This window comes from Triticum aestivum, chromosome 2A, assembly GCF_018294505.1.
Source record: "Triticum aestivum cultivar Chinese Spring chromosome 2A, IWGSC CS RefSeq v2.1, whole genome shotgun sequence".
NCBI lineage: Eukaryota > Viridiplantae > Streptophyta > Magnoliopsida > Poales > Poaceae > Triticum > Triticum aestivum.
This window is the reverse complement of record NC_057797.1, coordinates 201,624,889-201,648,067: the sequence shown is the minus strand read 5'-3', so window position 1 is coordinate 201,648,067 and position 23,179 is coordinate 201,624,889.

The following is a 23,179-nucleotide window of genomic DNA, read 5'->3' as shown; positions in this document are numbered from 1 at the left end:
CAACTAGGCTCCACTATTGATCAACAGGAAACGGAACATAGAAACGACAAGGTCCTCGTCGAACTCCCACTTGAGTTCGGTTGCGTCACCTGCACTGGAATCATCGGTACCTGCAACTGTTTGGAAGTATCTGTGAGTCACGAGGACTCAGCAATCTCACACCTGCGAGATCAAGACTATTTAAGTTTATGGGTAGGAAAGGGTAGTGAGGTGGAGCTGCAGCAAGCACTAAGCATATATGGTGGCTAACATACGCAAATAAGAGTGAGAAGAGAAGCGACGCACGGTCGAGAAGCTAGAAGTGATCAAGAAGTGATCCTGAAAGCTACTTACGTTCAAGCATAACACAAGACCGTGTTCTCTTTCCGGACTCCGCCGAAAAGAGACCATCACGGCTACACACGCGGTTGATTCATTTTAATTAAGTTAAGTGTCAAGTTCTCTACGACCGGATATTAACAAATTCCCATCTGCCACATAGCCGCGGGCACGGCTCTCGAAAGTTTATACCCTGCAGGGGTGTCCCAACTTAGCCCATCACAAGCTCTCACGGTCCACGAAGGATATTCCTTCTCCCGGAAAGACCCGATCAGTCTCGGAATCCCGGTTACAAGACATTTCAACAATGGTAAAATAAGACCAGCAAGACCGCCCGAATGTGCCGACAAATCCCGATAGGAGCTGCACATATCTCGTTCTCAGTGCACATCGGATGGGCAAGACGTCGGGTTGGCATAGACCCTGGTTGCCCAGGGGACGCCGGACATCGCCCAGTTTGTACCAACACTTAGAGAAGCACTGGCCCGGGGGGGGGGGGGGGAGGTTAAAATAAAGATGACCCTCGGGAGCGCGACTCCCAAGGGAAAAGTAGGTGGTGGTGAGGCAAATGGTAAAACCAAGATTGGGCCTTGATGGAGGAGTTTTATTCAAAGCGAACTGCCAAGGGGTTCCCATAACACCCAACCGCGTAAGGAACGCAAAATCAAGGAACATAACACCGGTATGATGGAAACTAGGGCGGCAAGAGTGGAACAAAACATCAGGCATAAGGCTGAGCCTTCCACCCTTTACCAAGTATATAGATGCATTAACTAAATAAGAGATATTGTGATATCCCAACATATCCATGTTTCAACATGGAACAAACTTCATCTTCACCTGCAACTAGCAACACTATAAGAGGGGCTGAGCAAAAGCGATAACATAGCCAAACAACGGTTTGCTAGGAAGGAGGGCTAGAGGCTTGACATGGCAATATGGGAGGCCTGATATAACAAGTGGTAGGTAGCGCGACATAACAATAGAACGAACAACTAGCAAGCAAAGATAGAAGTGATTTCGAGGGTATGGTCATCTTGCCTGCAATGTACTCAGAGTTGTCGAAAGCTTGATCCTCGTTAGCGTACTCAACAGGTTCCTCGTACACGTACTCGTCTCCTAGGTCTACCCAAGGGCAGAACACAAGCAATGGAACAACAATCAATCACGGTGCAAAGCACAAGCAACATGATGCAATACATGGCATGATATGCAAGACATGATATGCAATGCATATACGTGCTCCGGAAGGGAAAGAATGATCAAGGCATCAACTTGGCAAACCAATATGCCGCTGGGAAGAGGAGGTGATTTCGGTCGAAATCGATATAAGGATCACCGGAAACGGATGCACGGTTTGCAAATGACAAGCAATATAAGGATGATGCGAAACTGCGATTAACAACATGATGCCACTTAGAATGCAACAAAAAACTAAGCTACTGCTCGCCATCATAGCAACAAAGCATATGGCAGTGATGTACAAGAGATGATTGACAAAACATGAACACCGAGCTACGACTAAATCACACTAGAACAGGTTCAAACAAGCATGGCAAAAGTGCAAAAGATATCAGCTTCACAGACTTAGTGAAAATACTAACATGGCATAATCAACATCGGGAAGCACTGTTTAGAGCAAGTAAACAACATGCTACAGGAACATATCATGACAAATAAAGGCATGGCATTAATCTACTAAATACATAGAACAAAACTCCCTTACTGAGCATGAGCCAAAAAGGTACAAAAGATATGATGGCACCCATGTAAACATAGCAAATTTTATTAACAGTTTCAGACTTAGCAGAAAAACAGAGCATGGCATAAAAAGAATTATGATAGAAACTTTGCGAGCTCATGCCACTCATCCCAAAGCATTGCATGACAATATAAGCATACCAATAGCAGGGTGACATGTTCATGAAGCTAACCATGGCAAGAGCAAGTTCATAGGATGCATGGATCACTAGCAACAACCATGGTAATATGGATTAACATGTTACCATTCTTCCAGGAACATTTTATAGCAAACGTAGAGCAAGAAAAAGACATGCTAGGGCACTCCATAATTACAAACAGGGGCATGGATTGATAGAGCATAACCACATGTTTAAAACACCCTTACTGAAGTATGCCAAAATAAGCATGGATCACTATGTAGAATCAAGTTTACATGGCATCAAAATAACAGCAGAAAAAGACAGCAAAATCCTAAGTCCCTGAAAACAGCAACATCACGGAGCCTAGTTTGCATGCTTGTGCTAGTCACCACATAGATCACAAAAATACAACACAAGTACCCCTGTAAAGATGACATGTTGTAGTTCAAAACACATGTAGACCTCATGCTCAAACAATGCACACATCAAATGCAACAAAAATGACAAAACCTCATGATCTGATAAGTACCAACAGTTAACATTTTATAGCACTCTTGCAACAATGAACATGGCATCACAATGAACAGGAACATGAATGGACATGCTTCTACCATGAAGAGCTCAACAATACGATCAATTAGATATATCATATGCAAGATTTGGATCAACGAGCATGGAGATATGACATGTTGAAGGAGGCATAAAAATAATAGGATCTTTGAGGACACTGTCAAATTCACCTCGAGGAAAACTGTACGGAGGTGTACATGGACGAAGGCGTACGGGACGAGGCGCTGTGTTTGGATGGGGGTCCTGGTGGATCTCATCCCGGAGCGGGTCAACGCCGGCGTCGGCGAACCCTAGGGTTCCGGTGATCGCTGGAGAGGACGGAGGAGGCCGCGGGTGGTCGGATCCGGTCCGGTCCGACCGGATCCGCAGCGGGGCGGCGCGGCAACCGGCGATGGCGGGGCGGCGAAGGGCGGCGCGAGGCGCGACGCGCGGGCAGCGGCGGACGGCAGCGCACGCCAACCGGTGCCGAGGCGGCGGCTGCTGGCGGCGGCGAGGCGCTGGAGGCGAGCGGCGGTGCAGGCGGCGGGGCACGACGCATGTGGTGGCAGTTGGAGGTAGGCGGTGCGGCTATGGTGGCGGCGGCACGGCGAAGCCGAGGTGCTCCGGCGAGCTCCTGGGCGGCGGAGCTTGGCTGGGGCGCCGGCACGGGGGCGCGGCCCGGTTCGGCCGGGGGCGGGCCAGATCTGGGCCCGGTGGGCTGCGGCGGGGGGGGGGGGGGGAGAGGGTGACGTGGCGGCGGCGGATTGGCCCGGGGCGGCGGCGGACATGTCTGGGCATGGGGGTGGACGTGTCCGGCAACGCGATGAGGAAGAAGACTAGGGTTCATCCGCGAATTTTGGGGAGGGGCACACATATATAGGTAGAAGGAGCGAGGAGTATCCAAGTGAGGTGTGGTTTTTGCCCACACGATCGTGATTCGACGGTGGAGAACATGGAGATGGTTTAGATGGGTTATTGGGCTGTTTTGGAGGGGTGTTGGGCTGCAACACAAAGAGGCTTTTGCGGTTACCCAGTTAACCGTTGGGGCATCAAACGGCCTCCAAATGGAACGAAATTTGATAGGTGGTCTACCGGTGGTGTACCAAGGCCACTTGACAAACCTTGGTCCATTCCGAGAACGTTTTTCTCCCACTCACGAAAAGAGACAAGAGGGGTGCGCCGGTGCATGTGGGAGTGTCGGATTGCGAAACGAACAACGGGGAAAAGGTTCAGATACATGAGACGAACATGAATGCAAATGCGATGCACATGATGACATGATATGAAATGCATGACAAGAACAAAATGCAAATGAAAGACAAAACCCCCACCACGAAGGAAATATCGTATCGCATCTCCGGAAAAGGCAAGAGTCGGAGTTACAAATATGGCAAGTTACATCCGGGGCATTACAACACTCCACCACTACGAGAGGAGCTCGCCCCGAGATCTAGGATGGCACCAGAGGGAAACGGAAGAGGAAGAGAAGAGGTAAAACTAATTTGCTTCTTTGCCAAACGAGTGAAACCATGAACCTTGAGAGGTTAAACCATTTGAGAAAATAATACAACAGAGATGATCGAAGTTGAAAACACTCCGTTAGAAAAGAGGAACAAGGAAGAACAAATTCGGACATCACTCCGGTTGAAAAGAGATGCAAGACTTGATAAGATGAAAAGAACTTGAGAAGAGGACACAACACTCCAGTTAAATGGATAAGCATGAAAAGAACACGACCCTCACAATTCGAGATGATGAGTGAAGAGAGCAACATCACAATGCCTCCAGAAGAAAGAATAAAATATAGATCATTGGAATGAAAGAATGGAGAAGAAAATGCCAACTTCTGCCACAAAAGAGCTTGGAGATCACCCTTCCAAGAAGGTTATAACGGAGTTGTTGGAAAAACCAACAACGAAAGGATAATATTGATGTGGGCTTATGGCAGACATCTCAAAATTATGATGTGACAACCTGCCACTCACGAGAAAAAGATTTGATTGAGAGATAGAAAAGATAGAAAGCTTCTTCCACCGAGGTGATAAGGAGAAAACTTGGATCATAGATAATCATCACCAAGAGCAACATTCCCAATGGAAGGCTTTAGGTGAAACCTATACCAAGATAACTCCAAGGAAGAAAATGATGGGTTTAAATATCTCATTCCTGACAACTTGTCAATCATGAAACATTAAGGAAACTGTCAAAATGACATAACACCATCTCAAAAGCTAAGGTAGAAAGAATTGCACTTCGGAATGCAAGATGAAGAATACTTGAGCTCCCTGAAAAGAATCTCGATGAACACTTGGAGAAGGAATTAAATCGTTGATGAACCATCATGTAGAGCCTCCATGAAGAACTCCGGTAATAAAAGGATGATTTACGGAAAGAGAAGTTGAAAATACAAGGTGAATCCTTGCAATGATTTAGATGAATCTTCGTGGTGATATAGTTGAGAGATCTTGGAACTCTGGGAAAAGTATGAAGCACTTGAACCAAGAATTTACTCATCGTGAACAAACTCCGGAAGAATGAATCCATCACTTGGATGAAGCAAGAATAAGAATTATGTTATGCGTATCCTTCACCAATTTATATTGATGACAAGCAACGGATTTGGCATACTACTTATTCTCGTAGAAATGATTAAGAGATATATAGCACAAACTTGAGAAGGTCTTCAACGAATCGTCGGTAGGATTTGAAAGAATGAAAGAGTTGATACGATAACAAATGAAGAGAAATTCTTGAATGAATCACTGTAACAATTGAAAATGAATGAAGAAAAGATAAAGAAACACCGGGAAGAATTAGAGAACGAATGAAGATACTTGAGGGAATTTAAATATATAAGAATGAAGAGATCATGAGTTGACTAGGGAATACTTGAGCGTTGCACCGGTAAGACTTGGAGAACGAGAGCTGAAAGCTTGAATGAATAATTTTGACATGATGGGCTCCGGAGAATCAAAACTGAAAAGACTCTTGAATTGCTCCAGATGGTTGAAAAGAATTGTCACAATCAAAAACAATTATGAGAGGATAGCATCAAGCTTGAACTGAGGATCTCTGAGAGAAAAACGGATAAGATTTGGAGGAAAAACTCTTCTTCGGTCTTCAAATGTTGAGAATGAATAATGAAGAAGTTGCGCCAACAATGAAAAGAATTTGAAAACGATATTGGAGAAGGCAATTGACTGATGAAAAATTCTTTCTTACGTCACACTTTGAAAAGAATTTGAGAGTAATTCTGAGAAAATTAGAAGAGTCTAAGATCCTGGGAAAAGACCTGTGGGTTAGGGCCCACTCAAAAGGAAACATCATTGAACTATTTAAAAGAGAGATTGCGCCGGTTGAATTAAATGGCTTGAATGAGATAACAACCTTGAGATAGGTTGAACGGATCTTGAATGAAAAGACGAGCCTTCTGAGATATCTTCAACACTCCAGAACAAATGAAAGCGAGAAGTGAATGATTAAGAGGTGCACCGGCATGAGAAAACATTTGAACCGAGGAAAGGATATGATCGATAAAGCTTGAATTAAATCCACTGGAGAAGAAAAGAATGAAGAATGATAAACTTGAAGCTCCGTTAGTATCTTCGTGAGAGTCAATGGATAAGAACATTGAAAGAAAAGAAATAAGAGACTTCACATATATAAGATGGATACTTGATTAAGAAATCCGAGTCCTTGAAGAAAAAGGGTGGGAGGGCGGGAAAAACAAAGACAACTTGGGACGGATGAAGCAAACACCGTTGCAAATAACTGAGAATTGATCTCGCGAATGTTGAAATGATCGGATCCACTTGAAAAAGAGCACGTCAGTTGGAAAAGAATTGGCATGCCAATCTCGATGATCAAGAAGGATTGGTATTCACATAGAAGTGTGAGAACACCGCTTAGGAAAGGTATGGAATCAACACTTGACTTCGAAGCAACTCGAATACCACAACTCAAAACAAAACAAAGGATTGGCTTGCAGAATAAGTCGGAAACAAACATATGATAGATCCCATATCGTATCATGTGTCTGTTTGAAAGAATTCCTACGTGAGACTTGAATTCCCACTTATAAACTCCCGAAACTTTCTGGTTATGCAATCAGGTGTTGGGGATACAGGGGAAGCATAATATCTCACCCAAACTAACAATCCCTACATCCAGCTGTATCCATCCTTCAACACATAACCAAGAAACCTTCAGAAATCATGTACCTCAACCTTCGAAAAGCATCCATTATACGAGTTATGGCAATACTCCCGAACTCCCTACCCAGTACTGGGTGGCATCGAGGTTATCTCACCAACAACTGCATAAATGAGATTTTCGATGTTAGTGAACTCAGGTATTCCAGAACAACAAAGATAAAATTGTGATGACAACACCTCGAAGCTCAACTCCCCGGGACACTGCCACAACCCCTAAATGTTAGGAGGCACCAAGAACAATGTTCTCGTCACAAGACTATCGGAACGATTCCAAGATACCCACGTGATCCTCAATTTTTTTAGTGAAATTTGAGGAGAGAAGAGTCAAAACTTCTACGTCAGGAGGCCTCACCAGAGCAACAAAGAGACTGAGGAGTAAAAAGAATCCTACTCTCCAATATATATAATCCTAAGACTAAAAACTTTTCGTTTTAGACTCAACAACGTCAGCGATTCAATCAAGCAGGGGGCTCCTAAGTCGGGGATGGCTCTGATACCAACTTGCAACACCCACGATGCGGCTATATCTCCCACATGTTGAGGCACAACTTAGAGTCATAACCACATGGTAGTTTAGTCACAAGTGGGGTAATCTTCACACAATCCCATGTACTGAATAAGAAAGGGATAAAGAGTTGGCTTACAATTGCCACTTCAAACAAATAACAAGTTAAACATACATCATCCAGAGTACAATCAAGGTCCGACTACGGAACCAAAAATAAAAGAAGACAACCCCAAATGCTAGATCCCGATCGTCCCAACTGGACTCCACTACATATCAACAGGAAACGGAACATAGAAATGACAAGGTCCTCGTCGAACTCCCACTTGAGTTCGGTCGCGTCACCTGCACTGGTATCATCGGCACCTGCAACTGTTTGGAAGTATCTATGAGTCACGAGGACTCAACAATCTCACACCCGTGAGATCAAGACTATTTAAGCTTATGGGTAGGAAAGGGTAGTGAGGTGGAGCTGCAGCAAGCACTAAGCATATATGGTGGCTAACATACGCAAATAAGAGTGAGAAGAGAAGCGACGCACGGTCGAGAAGCTAGAAGTGATCAAGAAGTGATCCTGAAAGCTACTTACGTTCAAGCATAACACAAGACCGTGTTCTCTTCCTGGACTCCGCCGAAAAGAGACCATCATGGCTACACATGCGGTTGATTCATTTTAATGAAGTTAAGTGTCAAGTTCTCTACAACCGGATATTAACAAATTCCCATCTGCCACATAACCGCGGGCACGGCTCTCGAAAGTTTATACCCTGCAGGGGTGCCCAACTTAGCCCATCACAAGCTCTCATGGTCAATGAAGGATATTCCTTCTCCCGGAAAGACCCGATTAGTCTCGGAATCCCGGTTACAGACATTTCGACGATGGTAAAACAATACCAGCAAGACCGCCTGAATGTGCCGACAAATCCCGATAGGAGCTGCACGTATCTCGTTCTCAGGGCACACCGGATGGGCAAGACGTCGGGTTGACATAGACCCTGGTTTTCCAGGGGGCGCCGGACATCGCCCAGTTTGGACCAACACTTAGAGAAGCACTGGCCTCGGGGGGGGGGGGGTTAAAATAAAGATGACCCTTGGGAGCATGACTACCAAGGGAAAAGTAGGTGGTGGCGAGGCAAATGGTAAAACCAAGGTTGGGCCTTGCTGGAGGAGTTTTATTCAAAGCGAAGAGAACTATCAAGGGGTTCCCATAACACCCAACCGCGTAAGGAACGCAAAATCAAGGAACATAACACCGGTATGACGGAAACTAGGGCGGCAAGAGTGGAACAAAACATCAGGCATAAGGTCGAGCCTTCCACCCTTTACCAAGTATATAGACGCATTAATTAAATAAGAGATATTGTGATATCCCAACATCTCCATGTCCCAACATGGAACAAACTTCATCTTCACCTGCAACTAGCAACGCTATAAGAGGGGCTGAGCAAAAGCGGTAACTTAGCCAAACAACGGTTTGCTAGGAAGGAGGGTTAGAGGCTTGACATGGCAATATGGGAGGAATGATATAACAAGTGCTAGGTAGCGCGACATAACAATAGAACAAACAACTAGCAAGCAAAGATAGATGTGATTTTGAGGGTATGGTCATCTTGCTTGCAATGTACTCAGAGTTGTCGAAAGCTTGATCCTCGTTAGCATACTCAACAGGTTCCTCATACACGTACTCGTCTCCCGGCTCTACCCAAGGCAAGAACACAAGTAATGGAACAACAATCAATCACGGTGCAAAGCACAAGCAACATGATGCAATACATGGCATGATATGCAAGACATGATATGCAATGCATATACGTGCTCCAGAAGGGAAAGAATGATCAAGGCATGAACTTGGCAAACCAAATATGCCATTGGAAAGAAGAGGTGATTTCGGTCGAAATCGATATAAGGATCACCGAAAACGGATGCACGGTTTGCAAATGACAAGCAATATAAGGATGATGCAAAACTGCGATTAACAACATGATGCCACTTAGAATGCATGACAATATAAGCATAACAATAGCAAGGTGACATGTTCATGAAGCTAACTATTGCAACAGCAAGTTCATAGGATATATGGATCACTAGCAACAACCATGGTAATACTGATTAACATGTTACCATTCTTCCAGGAACATTTTATAGCAAACGTAGAGCAAGAAAAAGACATGCTAGGGCACTCCATAATTGCAAACAGGGGCATGGATGGATAGAGCATAACCCCATGTTCAAAACACCCTTACTGAAGTATCCCAAAATAAGCATGGACCACTATGTAGCATCAAGGTTACATGGCATCAAAATAACAACAGGAAAAGATAGCAAAATCCGAAGTCCCTGAAAACAAAAACATCACGAAGCCTATTTTGCATGCTTGTGCTAGTCACCACATAGGTCAAAAAAATACAATACAAGCACCCCTGTAAAGATGGCATGCTGTAGTTCAAAACACATGTAGACCTCATGCTCAAACAATGCACACATCAAATGCAACAAAAATGACAAAACCTCATGATTTGATAAGTACCAACAGTTAACATTTTATAGCACTCTTGCAACAATGAAAATGACATCATGATAACCCACAAGTATAGGGGATCGCAACTGTTTTCGAGGGTAGAGTATTCAACCCAAATTTATTGATTCGACACAAGGGGAGCCAAAGAATATTCTCAAGTATTAGCAGCTGAGTTGTCAATTCAACCACACCTGGAAACTTAATATCTGCAGCAAAGTGTTTAGTAGCAAAGTAATATGATTGTAGTGGTAACGATAGTAAAAGGTAACGATGGCAAAAGTAATATTTTTGGTGTTTTGTAGTGATGATAACAATAGCAACGGAAAAGTAAATAAGCGAAGAACAATATATGGAAAGCTCGTAGGCAATGGATCGGTGATAGAGAATTATGCTAGATGCGGTTCATCATGTAACAGTCTTAACCTAGGGTGACACAGAACTAGCTCCAATTCATCAATGTAATGTAGGCATGTATTCCGAATATAGTCATACGTGCTTATGGAAAAGAACTTGCATGACATCTTTTGTCCTACCCTCTCGTGGCAGCGGGGTCCTAGCGGAAACTAAGGGATATTAAGGCCTCCTTTTAATAGAGTATTGGACCAAATCATTAACACATAGTGAATACATGAACTCCTCAAACTACGATCATCACCGGGAGTGGTCCCGATTATTGTCACTTCGGGGTTGCTGGATCATAACATATAGTAGGTGACTATAGACTTGCAAGATAGGATCAAGAACTCTCATATATTGATGAAAACATAATAGGTTCAGATCTGAAATCATGGCACTCGGGCCCTAGTGACAAGCATTAAGCATAGCAAAGTCATAGCAACATCAATCTCAGAACATAGTGGATACTAGGGATCAAACCCTAACAAAACTAACTCGATTACAAGATAAATCTCATCCAACCCATTACCGTCCAGCAAGCCTACGATGGAATTACTCACGCACGACGGTGAGCATCATGAAATTGGTGATGGGGGAAGGTTGATGATGACGATGGCGACGGATTCCCCTCTCCGGAGCCCCAAACGGACTCCGGGTCAGCCCTCCCGAGAGGTTTTAGGGCTTGGCGGTGGCTCCGTATCGTAAAACGCGATGAATCCTTCTCTCTAATTTTTTTCTCCCCGAAAGCAAATATATAGAGTTGGAGTTTAGGTCGGAGGAGCTCCAGGGGGCCCACGAGGTAGGGGCCGCGCCCAGGGGGCAGACGCGCCCCCACCCTCGTGGCTAGGGTGTGGGCCCCCTGGTCTTGATCTTTTGCTAGTATTTTTTTATTATTTCCAAAAAGACGTTCCGTGGAGTTTCAGGTCGTTCTGAGAACTTTTGTTTCTGCACATAAATAACACCATGGCAATTCTGCTGAAAACAGCGTCAGTCTAGGTTAGTTCCATTCAAATCATGCAAGTTAGAGTCCAAAACAAGGGCAAAAGTGTTTGGAAAAGTAGATACGACGGAGACGTATCAACTCCCCCAAGCTTAAACCTTTGCTTGTCCTCAAGGAATTCAATTGACAAACTGAAAGTGATAAATAAAAAAATTTACAAACTCTGTTTGCTCTTGTTGTTGTAAATATGTAAAGCCAACATTCAAGTTTTCAGCAAAAAATATGAACTAACCATATTCACAATAACGCTTAGGTCTCATGTTTACTCATATCAATGGCATAATCAACTAGCGAGCAATAATAATAAATCCCGGATGACAACACTTTCTCAAAACAATCATAATATGATATAACAAGATGGTATCTCGCTAGCCCTTTCTGAGACGGCAAAACATAAATGCAGGGCACCTTTAAAGATCAAGGACTGACTAGACATTGTAATTCGTGGTAAAAGAGATCCAGTCAAGTCATACTCAATGTAAACTAATAGTAATGAATGCAAATGACAGTGGTGCTCTCCAACTGGTGCTTTTTAATAAGAGGATGATGACTCAACATAAAAGTAAATAGATAGGCCCTTCGCAGAGGGAAGCAAGGATTTGTAGAGGTGCTAGAGCTCGGTTTTGAAATAGAGGTGAATAATATTTTGAGCGGTATACTTTCATTGTCAACATAACAACCAAGAGATGGTGATATCTTCCATGCTACACACATTATAGGCGGTTCCCAAATAGAATGGTAAAGTTTATACTCCCCCTCCACCAACAAGTATCAATCCATGGCTTGCTCGAAACAACGAGTGCCTCCAACTAACTAGAGTCCCAAGGGGAGTTTTGTTTGCAATTATTTTGATTTGATTTGCTTAAAGCATGGGACTGGGCATCCCGGTGACCAGCCATTTTCTCGTGAGTGAGGAGCGGAGTCCACTCCTCTTGAGAATAACCCGCCTAACATGGAAGATACGGACAGCCTTAGTTAATTCATGAGCTATTCGAGCATACAAAACAAGATATTTATTTGAAGGTTTAGAGTTTTGCACATACAAATTTACTTGGAACAGCAGGTAGATACCGTATATAGGTAGGTATGGTGGACTCATATGGAAAAACTTTGGGGTTTATTGGATTGGATGCACAAGCAGTATTCCCGCTTAGTACAAGTGAAGGCTAGCAAAAGACTGGGAAGCGACCAACTAGAGAGCGACAACAGTCATGAACATGCATTAAAATTAATCAACACCAAATGCAAGCATGAGTAGGATATAATCCACTATGAACATAAAATCGTGAAGGCTATGTTGATTTTATTTCAACTACATGCATGAACATGTGCCAAGTCAAGTCACTTAAATCATTCAGAGGAGGATACCACCCTATCATACCACATCACAACCATTTTAATAGCATGTTGGCACCCAAGGTAAACCATTATAAGCTCCTAGCTAATTAAGCATGGCACAAGAAACTATAATCTTTAATTGGCATTGCAAACATGTTTATTCATAATAGGTTGAATTAGGAACGATGAACTAATCATATTTACAAAAAACAAGTGAGGTCGAGTTCATACCAGCTTTTCTCATCTTAGTCAGTCCATCATATATCATCATAATTGCCTTTCACTTGCACGACCGAATGATGTGGATAACAATAATAATAGTGCACGTGCATTGGACTAAGCTGGAATCTGCAAGCATTCAACAAACAAGTGAAAACAAGGCAATATGGGCTCTTTTGTCAGATCAACAATAATGCATATAAGAGCCACTTCAACAATTTAATCATGGTCTTCTCCTATCGACCCCCAAAGAAAAGAAAAGAAATAAAACTATTTACACGGGAAAGCTGCTTACAAGCAAAAAGAAGAATAGGAAATCTTTTTGGGTTTTCTTTTTTAATTACTACTACAAGCATGGAAAGTAAACTAATTAAAATCTACAACTAATTTTTTTTGGTTTTTCTTAAGGTTTATTAAACACACAAGAATAAAGCATAAAAAGGGAAATAAACTAGCATGGATGATACAATGAAAAAGTATGAGCACCGACATCTAACAATGAGTGTGTGAACATAAATGTAATGTCGGTGAGAAATACGTACTCCCCCAAGCTTAGGCTTTTGGCCTAAGTTGGTCTATGGCCACGGTTGGCCTGGCGGATATCCATAGTAATAGTTGGGGTCGTACTGCAAAGAAGAAGACTCTGATTGCCACTGGTTGGCAATCATCTCCGAATCCCACTGGTAATTAGACTGTCGTGGAGGGTCAACTTGTGGTTCCGACTCTGACTCTATGGCTGATGTAGGGTTCCGGTAGGCGTGAATAGCCTCTAATGGAACAAGGTACTGGCTGTTCGCGTTGGTCGTGGAGGAAGGCGGTGAGGCCTCTGCGGTGCGAGGCAGATTATATTTGGGCCTCTTTGCTTTTTCACTTTGCTTTTCCTTCGAGCTTCGGCTTGATGAGCCCCTCAAAAATCTCTTCATTATGTTTTGAAAAATTCTGAAATTTTTAGTAACTTCAAATAAAAGTGAGCCAAGCTCAACAAAATTGATAGCAACAACTCCTACAAGTGCCTAGAGCCTATATCATGCATTAGAACTACTTGGGACCATATAAATTTGACATGCAAGCTCAAGAACAGGGTCACCTTGGCAGCACAAATTTGCAATGAATAGAGCACTAGAACAAAAACTAATTGGACCAATGGAGGAGTCACATACCAAGGAACAATCTCCCCAAGCAGTTTTGTGAGAGGTGCTTTGAGCAAGGAGATCGAAAATCGCAGCAAAATGAGCTAGAACTCGTGCTTGAGCTGGATATTGGTGTTTGTGGGAGGAAGAAGAAGTGTGTGGGTGCAGGAATAAGTGGAGGAGGGTCACCATGGGCCCACGAGGCAGGGGGGCTCGCCCAGGGGGTAGGGCGCGCCCTCCACCCTCGTGGCCATGTGGATGCCCCCCGTGCTGTGTTCTCAGTGCCAAATATTCTCAAATATTCCAGAAAAAATCATATTTAAATTTCAGGGCATTTGGAGAACTTTTGTTTTTGGGGTATTTTTATATTGCACGGATAAATCAGATAACAGACGGAAAATACTTATTTTTATTTTATTCAATATAAATAACAGAAAGTAGAAAGAGAGTACAGAAGGTTGTGCCTTCTAGTTTCATCCATCTCATGCTCATCAAAAGGAATCCACTAACAAGGTTGATCAGGTCTTGTTAACAAACTCATTCCGAGTAACATGGAACCGGAGAAATTTTGAATAACACTATGTTACCTCAACGGGGATATGCACATCCCCAATAATAAGAATATCATATTTCTTCTTGACAGTAGGAAGAGGAAATTCAAAACCTCCAAATATAATCGATGGAATTTTTCCAATAGAGTTGATACTATGAACTTGAGGTCGTTTCCTCGGAAAGTGTACCGTATGCTCATTACCATTAACATGAAAAGTGACATTGCCTTTGTTGCAATCAATAACAGCCCCTACAATATTCAAAAAGGGTCTTCCAAGAATAATAGACATACTATCGTCCTCAGGAATATCAAGAATAACAAAGCCTGTTAAAATAGTAACGTTTGCAACCACAACAGGCACATCCTCACAAATACCGGCAGGTATAGCCGTTGATTTATCAGCCATTTGCAAAGATATTTCAGTAGGTGTCAACTTATTCAAATCAAGTCTACGACATAAAGAGAGAGGCATAACACTAACACCGGCTCCAAGATCACATAAAGCAGTTTTAACATAGTTTCTTTTAATGGAGCATGGTATAGTGGGTACTCCTGGATCTCCAAGTTTCTTTGGTATTCCACCCTTAAAAGTATAATTAGCAAGCATGGTGGAAATTTTAGCTTCCGGTATCTTTCTTTTATTTGTAACAATATCTTTCATGTACTTAGCATAAGGATTCATTTTAAGCGTATCAGTTAATCGCATACGCAAAAATATAGGTCTAATCATTTCAGCAAAGCGCTCAAAATCCTCATCATCCTTTTTCTTGGATGGTTTGGGAGGAAAAGGCATGGGTTTCTGAACCCATGGTTCTCTTTGTTTACCATGTTTCCTAGCAACAAAGTCTTTCTTATCATAACGTTGATTCTTTGATTGTGGGTTATCAAGATCAACAAAAGGTTCAATTTCTATATCATTATCATTGCTAGGTTGAGCATCAACATGAACATTATCATTAACATTATCACTAGTTTCAGGTTCATTACCAGATTGTGTTTCAGCATCATAAATATAAATATCATTTGGATTCTCAGGTGTTTCAGCAATAGGTTCACTAGAAGCATACAAAGTCCTATCATTTTTCTTTTTCTTCCTTTTAGAAGGACTAGGTGCATCTATATTATTTCTCTGAGAATCTTGCTCAATTCTCTTGGGGTGGCCTTTAGGATACAGAGGTTCCCGAGTCATTCTACCAGTTCTAGTAGCCACTGTAACAGCATAATCATTATTCTTACTATTCAATTCATTGAGCAAATCATTTTGAGCCTTAAGTACTTGTTCTACTTGAGTGGTAACCATAGAAGCATGTTTACTTATAAGTTTAAGTTCACCTTTGACATTAGCCATATAATCACCCAAGTGTTCAAGCATATTTGAATTGCGTTTTAATTCTCTACCAAAATAAGCATTGAAGTCTTCTTGCTTAACCATAAATTTATCAAACTCATCTAAGCATGGGCTAGCACACTTAGTAAGAGGGATTTCAGCTTTATCATATCTATAGAGAGAATTTACCTTTACTACCTGTGTCGGGTTATCAAGACCATGTATTTCTTCAATAGGTAATGGATTAAGATCATATGTTTCTTCAACAAGCGGTAAATTAAGACTGTGTATTTATTCAATAGGAGGTAAATTCTTAACATCTTCAACTTTAATACAATTTTCTTTCATAGATTTCTTTGCCTCTTGCATATCTTCAGGACTGAGAAATAGAACACCTCTTTTCTTCAGAGTTGGTTTAGGAATAGGCTCCGAAAGTGTCCAATTATTTTCATTTGTCAACATATTATTCAATAGAATTTCAGCTTCATCCGGTGTTCTTTCCCTGAAAACAGAACCAGCACAACTATCCAGGTAATCTCTGGAAGCATCGGTTAGTCCATTATAAAAGATATCAAGTATTTCATTTTTCTTGAGAGGATGATCAGGTAAAGCATTAAGTAACTTGAGAAGCCTCCCCCAAGCTTGTGGGAGACTCTCTTCTTCAATTTGCACAAAATTATATATATCCCTTAAGGCAGCTTGTTTCTTATGAGCAGGGAAATATTTAGCAGAGAAGTAATAAATTATATCCTGGGGACTACGCACACAACCAGGATCAAGAGAATTAAACCATATCTTAGCATCACCCTTTAATGAGAACGGAAATATTTTAAGGATATAAAGGTAGCGAGATTTCTCATCATTAGTGAACAGGGTGGCTATATAATTTAATCTAGTAAGGTGTGCCATAACAGATTCAGATTCATAGCCATGAAAAGGATCAGATTCAACCAAAGTAATTATATCAGGATCAACAGAGAATTCATAATCCTGATCAGTAACACAGATAGGTGAAGTAGCAAAAGCAGGGTTAGGTTTCATTCTAGCATTAAGAGATTGCTGCTTTCATTTAGCTAATAACCTCTTGAGCTCGTATCTATCTTTGCAAGCTAAAATAGCTAAAGCAGCTTCTTTTTCCAAAACATAACCCTCAGGAATAACAGGCAATTCATATTTATTAGGGGGAGAGTCTTCATCATCACTTTCATCAATATTATCAGTTTCAATATTTTCATTCTCTCTATCCCTAGCAAGTTGTTCATCAAGAAATTCACCAAGTGGCACAGTAGTATGAAGCATAGAAGTAGTTTCATCATAAGTATCATGCATAGCAGAAGTGGCATCATCAATAACATGCGACATATCAGAATGAATAGCAGAAGCAGATTTAGGTGTCGCAAGCTTACTCAGAACAGAAGGTGAATCAAGTGTAGAGCTAGATGGCAGTTCCTTACCTCCCCTCGTAGTTGAGGGATAAATCTTGGTTTTTGGATCTCTCAAGTTCTTCATAATGATGAGCAGATATAAATCCCAATTGACTCAAAGAATAGAGCTCTGCTCCCCGGCAACGGCGCCAGAAAATAGTCTTGATAACCCACAAGTATAGGGGATCGCAAAAATTTTCGAGCGTAGAGTATTCATCCCAAATTTATTGATTCGACACTAGGGGAGCCAAAGAATATTCTCAAGTATTAGCAGCTGAGTTGTCAATTCAACCACACCTGGAAACTTAATATCTGCAGCAAAGTGTTTAGTAGCAAAGTAATATGATAGTAGTGGTAACGATTGTAAAAGGTAACGATGGCAAAAGTAATATTTTTGGTGTTTTGTAGTGATGATAACACTAGCAACGGAAAAGTAAATAAGCAAAGAACAATGTACGAAAAGCTCGTAGGCAATGGATCGGTGATAGAGAATTATGCTGGATGCAGTTCATCATGTAACTGTCATAACCTAGGGTGACACAGAACTAGCTCCAATTCATCAATGTAATGTAGGCATGTATTCCGAATATAGTCATACGTGCTTATGGAAAAGAACTTGCATGCCATCTTTTGTCCTACCCTCCCGTGGCAGCAGGGTCCTAGCAGAAACTAAGGGATATTAAGGCCTCCTTTTAATAGAGTACCGGACCAAAGCATTAGCACATAGTGAATACATGAACTCCTCAAACTACGGTCATCACGGGGAGTGGTCCCGATTATTGTCACTTCGGGGTTGCCGGATCATAACACATAGTAGGTGACTATAGACTTGCAAGATAGGATCAAGAACTCTCATATATTGATGAAAACATAATAGGTTAAGATCTGAAATCATGGCACTCGGGCCCTACTGACAAGCATTAAGCATAGCAAAGTCATAGCAACATCAATTTCAGAACATAGTGGATACTAGGGATCAAACCCTAACAAAACTAACTCGATTACATGAACCCATCACCGTCCAGCAAGCCTACGATGGAATTACTCATGCACGGCGGTGAGCATCATGAAATTGGTGATGGAGGAAGGTTGATGATGACGATGGCGACGGATTACCCTATTCGGAGCCCCGAACGGACTCTAGATCAGCCCTCCCGAGAGGTTTTAGGGCTTGGTAGCGGCTCTGTATCGTAAAACGCGATGAATCCTTCTCTCTGATTTTTCTCTCCCCGAAAGCAAATATATAGAGTTAGAGTTGAGGTCGGAGGAGCTACAGGGGGCCCACGAGGTATGGGGGCGCGCCCAGGGGGGCAGGCGCGCCCCAACCCTCTCGGCTAGGGTGTGGGGCCCCTGGTCTTCATCTTTTGCCAGTATTTTTTATTATTTCCAAAAAGACGTTCCGTGGAGTTTCAGGTCATTCCGAGAACTTTTGTTTGTGCACATAAATAACACCATGGCAATTCTGCTGAAAACAGCGTCAGTCCGGGTTAGTTCCATTCAAATCATGCAAGTTAGAGTCCAAAACAAGGGCAAAAGTGTTTGGAAAAGTAGATACAACGGAGACGTATCACATCATAATGAATAGGAACATGCATGGCAATGCTTCTACCATGAAGAGCTCAACGAGACGATCAATTTGATATATCATATGCAAGATTTGGATCAACGAGCATGGAGATATGACATGTTGAAGGAGGCATAAAAATAATAGGATCTCCGGGGACTTTGTCAAATTCACCTCTAGGAAAACTGTACGGAGGTGTACATGGACGAAGGCGTACAGGACGGGGCGCCGTGTTTGGATGGGGGTGCTGGTGGATCTCATCCTGGAGCGGGTCAACGCCGGCTCCGGCGAACCCTAGGGTTTCGGCGATCGCCGGAGAGGACGGAGGAGGCCGCGGGTGGCCGGATTCGGTCCGACCGGATCCGCAGCGGGGCGGCGGGGCAACCGGCGATGGCGGGGCGGCGAAGGGCGGCGCGAGGCGCGACGCGCGGGCAGCGGCGGACGGCGACTGGTGGCGGGGCGGCGGCTGCGTGCGATGGCGGCGGCGAGGCGCTGGAGGCGAGCTGTGGCGCGAGCGGCAGGGCACGACGCATGCGGTGGCGGCTGGAGGTAGGCAGTGCGGCTACGTCGGTGGCGGGGCGGAGCCGAGGCGGCGGCGGCGCGGCGGAGCCGAGGTGCTCCGGCGAGCTCCCGGGAGGCGGAGCTTGGCTTGGGCGCCGGCACGGGGGCGGGCCGGATCTGGGCCTGGTTGGCTGCGACAGCGGGGGAGAGAGAGAGAGAGAGGGTGACGTGGCGGCGGTGGAGTGGCCCGGGGCGACGGCGGACATGTCCACGCGTGGGGGTGGATGTGTCCGGCGGCGCGATGAGGAAGAATACTAGGGTTCATCCGCGAATTTCGGGGAGGGGCACACATATATAGGTAGAAGGAGCTAGGAGTATCCAAATGAGGTGCGGTTTTTGCCCACACGATCGTGATCCGACGGTGGAGAACATGGAGATGGTTTAGATGGGTTATTGGGCTGTTTTGGAGGGGTGTTGGGCTGCAACACAAAGAGGCTTTTGCGGTTACCCGGTTAACTGTTGGAGCATCAAACGGCCTCCAAATGGAACGAAATTTGACAGGTAGTCTACCGGTGGTGTACCCAGGCCACTTGACAAATCTCGGTCCATTCCGAGAACATTTTTCTCCCGCCCATGAAAAGAGACAATAGGGGTGCGCCGGTGCATGTGGGAGTGTCGGATTGCGAAACGGACAACGGGGAAAAGGTTTGGATGCATGAGACGAACATGAATGCAAATGCGATGCACATGATGACATGATATGAAATGCATGACAAGAACAAAACGCAAACGAAAGACAAAACCCCAACCACGAAGGAAATATCGTATCGCATCTCTGGAAAAGGCAAGAGTCGGAGTTACAAATATGGCAAGTTACATCTAGGGCGTTACAATGGCGCTGGGAAAACAAAACCTAAGGAGAAGAAAAGGAACGGATATACGGGTCCCCACTCCTCTTGCCGCCACCGAGGCCGTCGGATGGGGATGAGGAAGGGGACCGATGCGGTATCTAGGGTTTTGAGGCTTCAGATGAGAGAGATGCTTAGCCTAATGATTTCTAGGGTCATTTGTATCCCCAAGGAAGCAGCAGAATGTTACCGCATACAAACGGTAAATAACCATTGCAAGCTTTTGTTGAACTCTTGTTTACCCAAACATGGTTGTTGCTTCCCAATCGATTGAGAAATAGTTATAGCTCAACTAATACTATACCGTTGAATTTTACACGGAGATTCATGTTGATTTTTAGTTTTTGATTGTTTTTTTATTGTCTTTCACAGAAGACGATTGATAAATAGTTTTTCTAGGCTCTCCTCTAGGAAGAATTAGGCAGGAGATCCTACCTAGGAAAACCCAAAGAGGATATTGTCTTGACCACGGCAACACTAGGACACCCAGGGACGGTCCACTTCAGTTCATGGGTATTCAGTTGTGTAGAAGACTATAGGATGCAACTCAATTGTATTCATCGGAGTCTGTTACAATATATACAGGTGATGTCTTGGGTGACAAGCCAACTAACCCTACAATATTTCTAGGAGTTAACCTATACAAGGCTAGAGATGATAGGAGAATCAGTCGGTAATAAATACAGATATGTCACGGTTCAACCCCCCGCAGTCGAAGCGTCGGCATCGGTGATGCAAAGACTGGAACGAAACTCCTAGAATGCAGCAGTTGGCAACTCCTTGGTCATGATGTCGGCGAACTATTGGGTAGTCGGTACGTGAAGAACACGAAGCTGGCCAACTGAACCTTCTCACGCACAAAGTGAACATCCAACTCAATGTGTTTGGTGCGCTTGTGCTTCACCGGATTAGATGAGAGGTAGGTGGCCGATACGTTATCGCAGAAGACCACAGTAGCTTTCGGAAGGGTAGTCCGAAGATCATCAAGAAGGTGACGAAGCCAACAGGTCTCCGGGACCACATTGGCAACAATCCCGGTACTCAGCCTCAACACTCGAACGGGAGACAGTAGGCTGCCATTTAGAGCACCATGAGATAAGAGAGTCACCGAAGAAGACACAATAGCCAGATGTGGAACATCGGGTGTCAGGACAGCCAGCCCAATCCGCGTCAGTATAAGCAATGAGTCCAGTCAAGGCGGAGGCACGCACACGAAGACCGTAGGTCAGCGTGCCATGAATGTACCGAAGAATGCGCTTAACCAGAGACCAGTGAACATCATGGGGCGAGTGCATATGCAAGCAAACTTGCTGCACCGCAAACTGAATGTTTGGTCTGGTGAGTGTAAGGTACTAAAGAGCGTCAACAATGTGGCGGTAGAGGGCGGCGTCAGCAGCGGGCTGGCCAGCGGTGGCGAAGAGCCTCAGCTTGGCCTCAACAGGCGTGGCGGCTGGCTTGCAGTCACTCATGCCGGCACGGTCCAGAAGATCAAGAGCATACTACCCCTGATGAACAAAGAACCCAGAGGCATCACATTGCACATTAATGCTGAGGAAGAAGTCCAACACGCCTAGGTCCTTTAGCCGAAACTCAGAGCCAAGATGACCGATGATGTCGCGAAGAAGATCCTCTCGGGAGGCAGTGATGACAATATCATTGACGCATAGCAGATGAAGGAAATATGCCCTAGAGGCAATAATAAAGTTGTTATTTATATTTCCTTATATCATGATAAATGTTTATTAGTATTCATGCTAGAATTGTATTAACCGAAAACTTAGTACATGTGTGAATACATAGACAAACAATGTATCAAAGATGGTCAAGTTTCCTGACCATAGACATGTGTTGTCATTTGATGAATGGGATCACATCATTAGAGAATGATGTGATGGACAAGACCCATCCGTTAGCTTAGCATAATGATTGTTTACTTTTATTGCTATTGCTTTATTCATGACTTATACATATTCCTCTGACTATGAGATTATGCAACTCCCGAATACCGGAGGAACACCTTGTGTGCTATCAAACGTCACAACGTAACTGGGTGATTATAAAGATGCTCTACAGGTGTCACCAAAGGTGTTTGTTGAGTTGGCATAGATCAAGATTAGGATTTGTCACTTCGTGTGTCGGAGAGGTATCTCTAGGCCCTCTCGGTAATGCACATCACTATAAGCCTTGCAAGCAATGTGACTAATGAGTTAGTTGCGGGACGATGCATTACGGAACAAGTAAAGAGACTTGTCGATAACGAGATTGAACTAGGTATGATACCGACGATCGAATCTCGGGCAAGTAACATACCGATGACAAAGGGAATAACGTATGTTGTTATGCGGTTTGACCGATAAAGATCTTCATAGAATATGTAGGAGCCAATATGAGAATCCAGGTTCCGCTATTGGTTGTTGACCGGAGATGTGTCTTGGTCATGTCTACATAGTTCTCGAACCCGTAGGCTCCGCACGCTTAACGTTCGATGATGATTTGTATTTATAAGTTATGTGTTTTGGTGACCGAAGTTTGTTCGGAGTCCCGAATGAGATCACGAACATGAGGGAGTCCGAATAGGACAAGGAGGAGGGGGCGACGCCCCCTTCCCTTTCCCTCTCCCTCTCCTTCCTATTCCCTTCGGTGGACAAAGGAAAAGGAGGGGGGCGAATCATACTTGGACTAGGAGTCGAAGTAGGACCCCCCCCATGGAACGCCCCTCCTAGCTGCCGGCCTCCTCCTCCCCCCTTTATATACGGGGGCAGGGGCACCCCAAAGGCACACCAAGAATTCTCTTAGCCGTGCGTGGTGCCCTCCTCCAAAGTTTACTCCTCC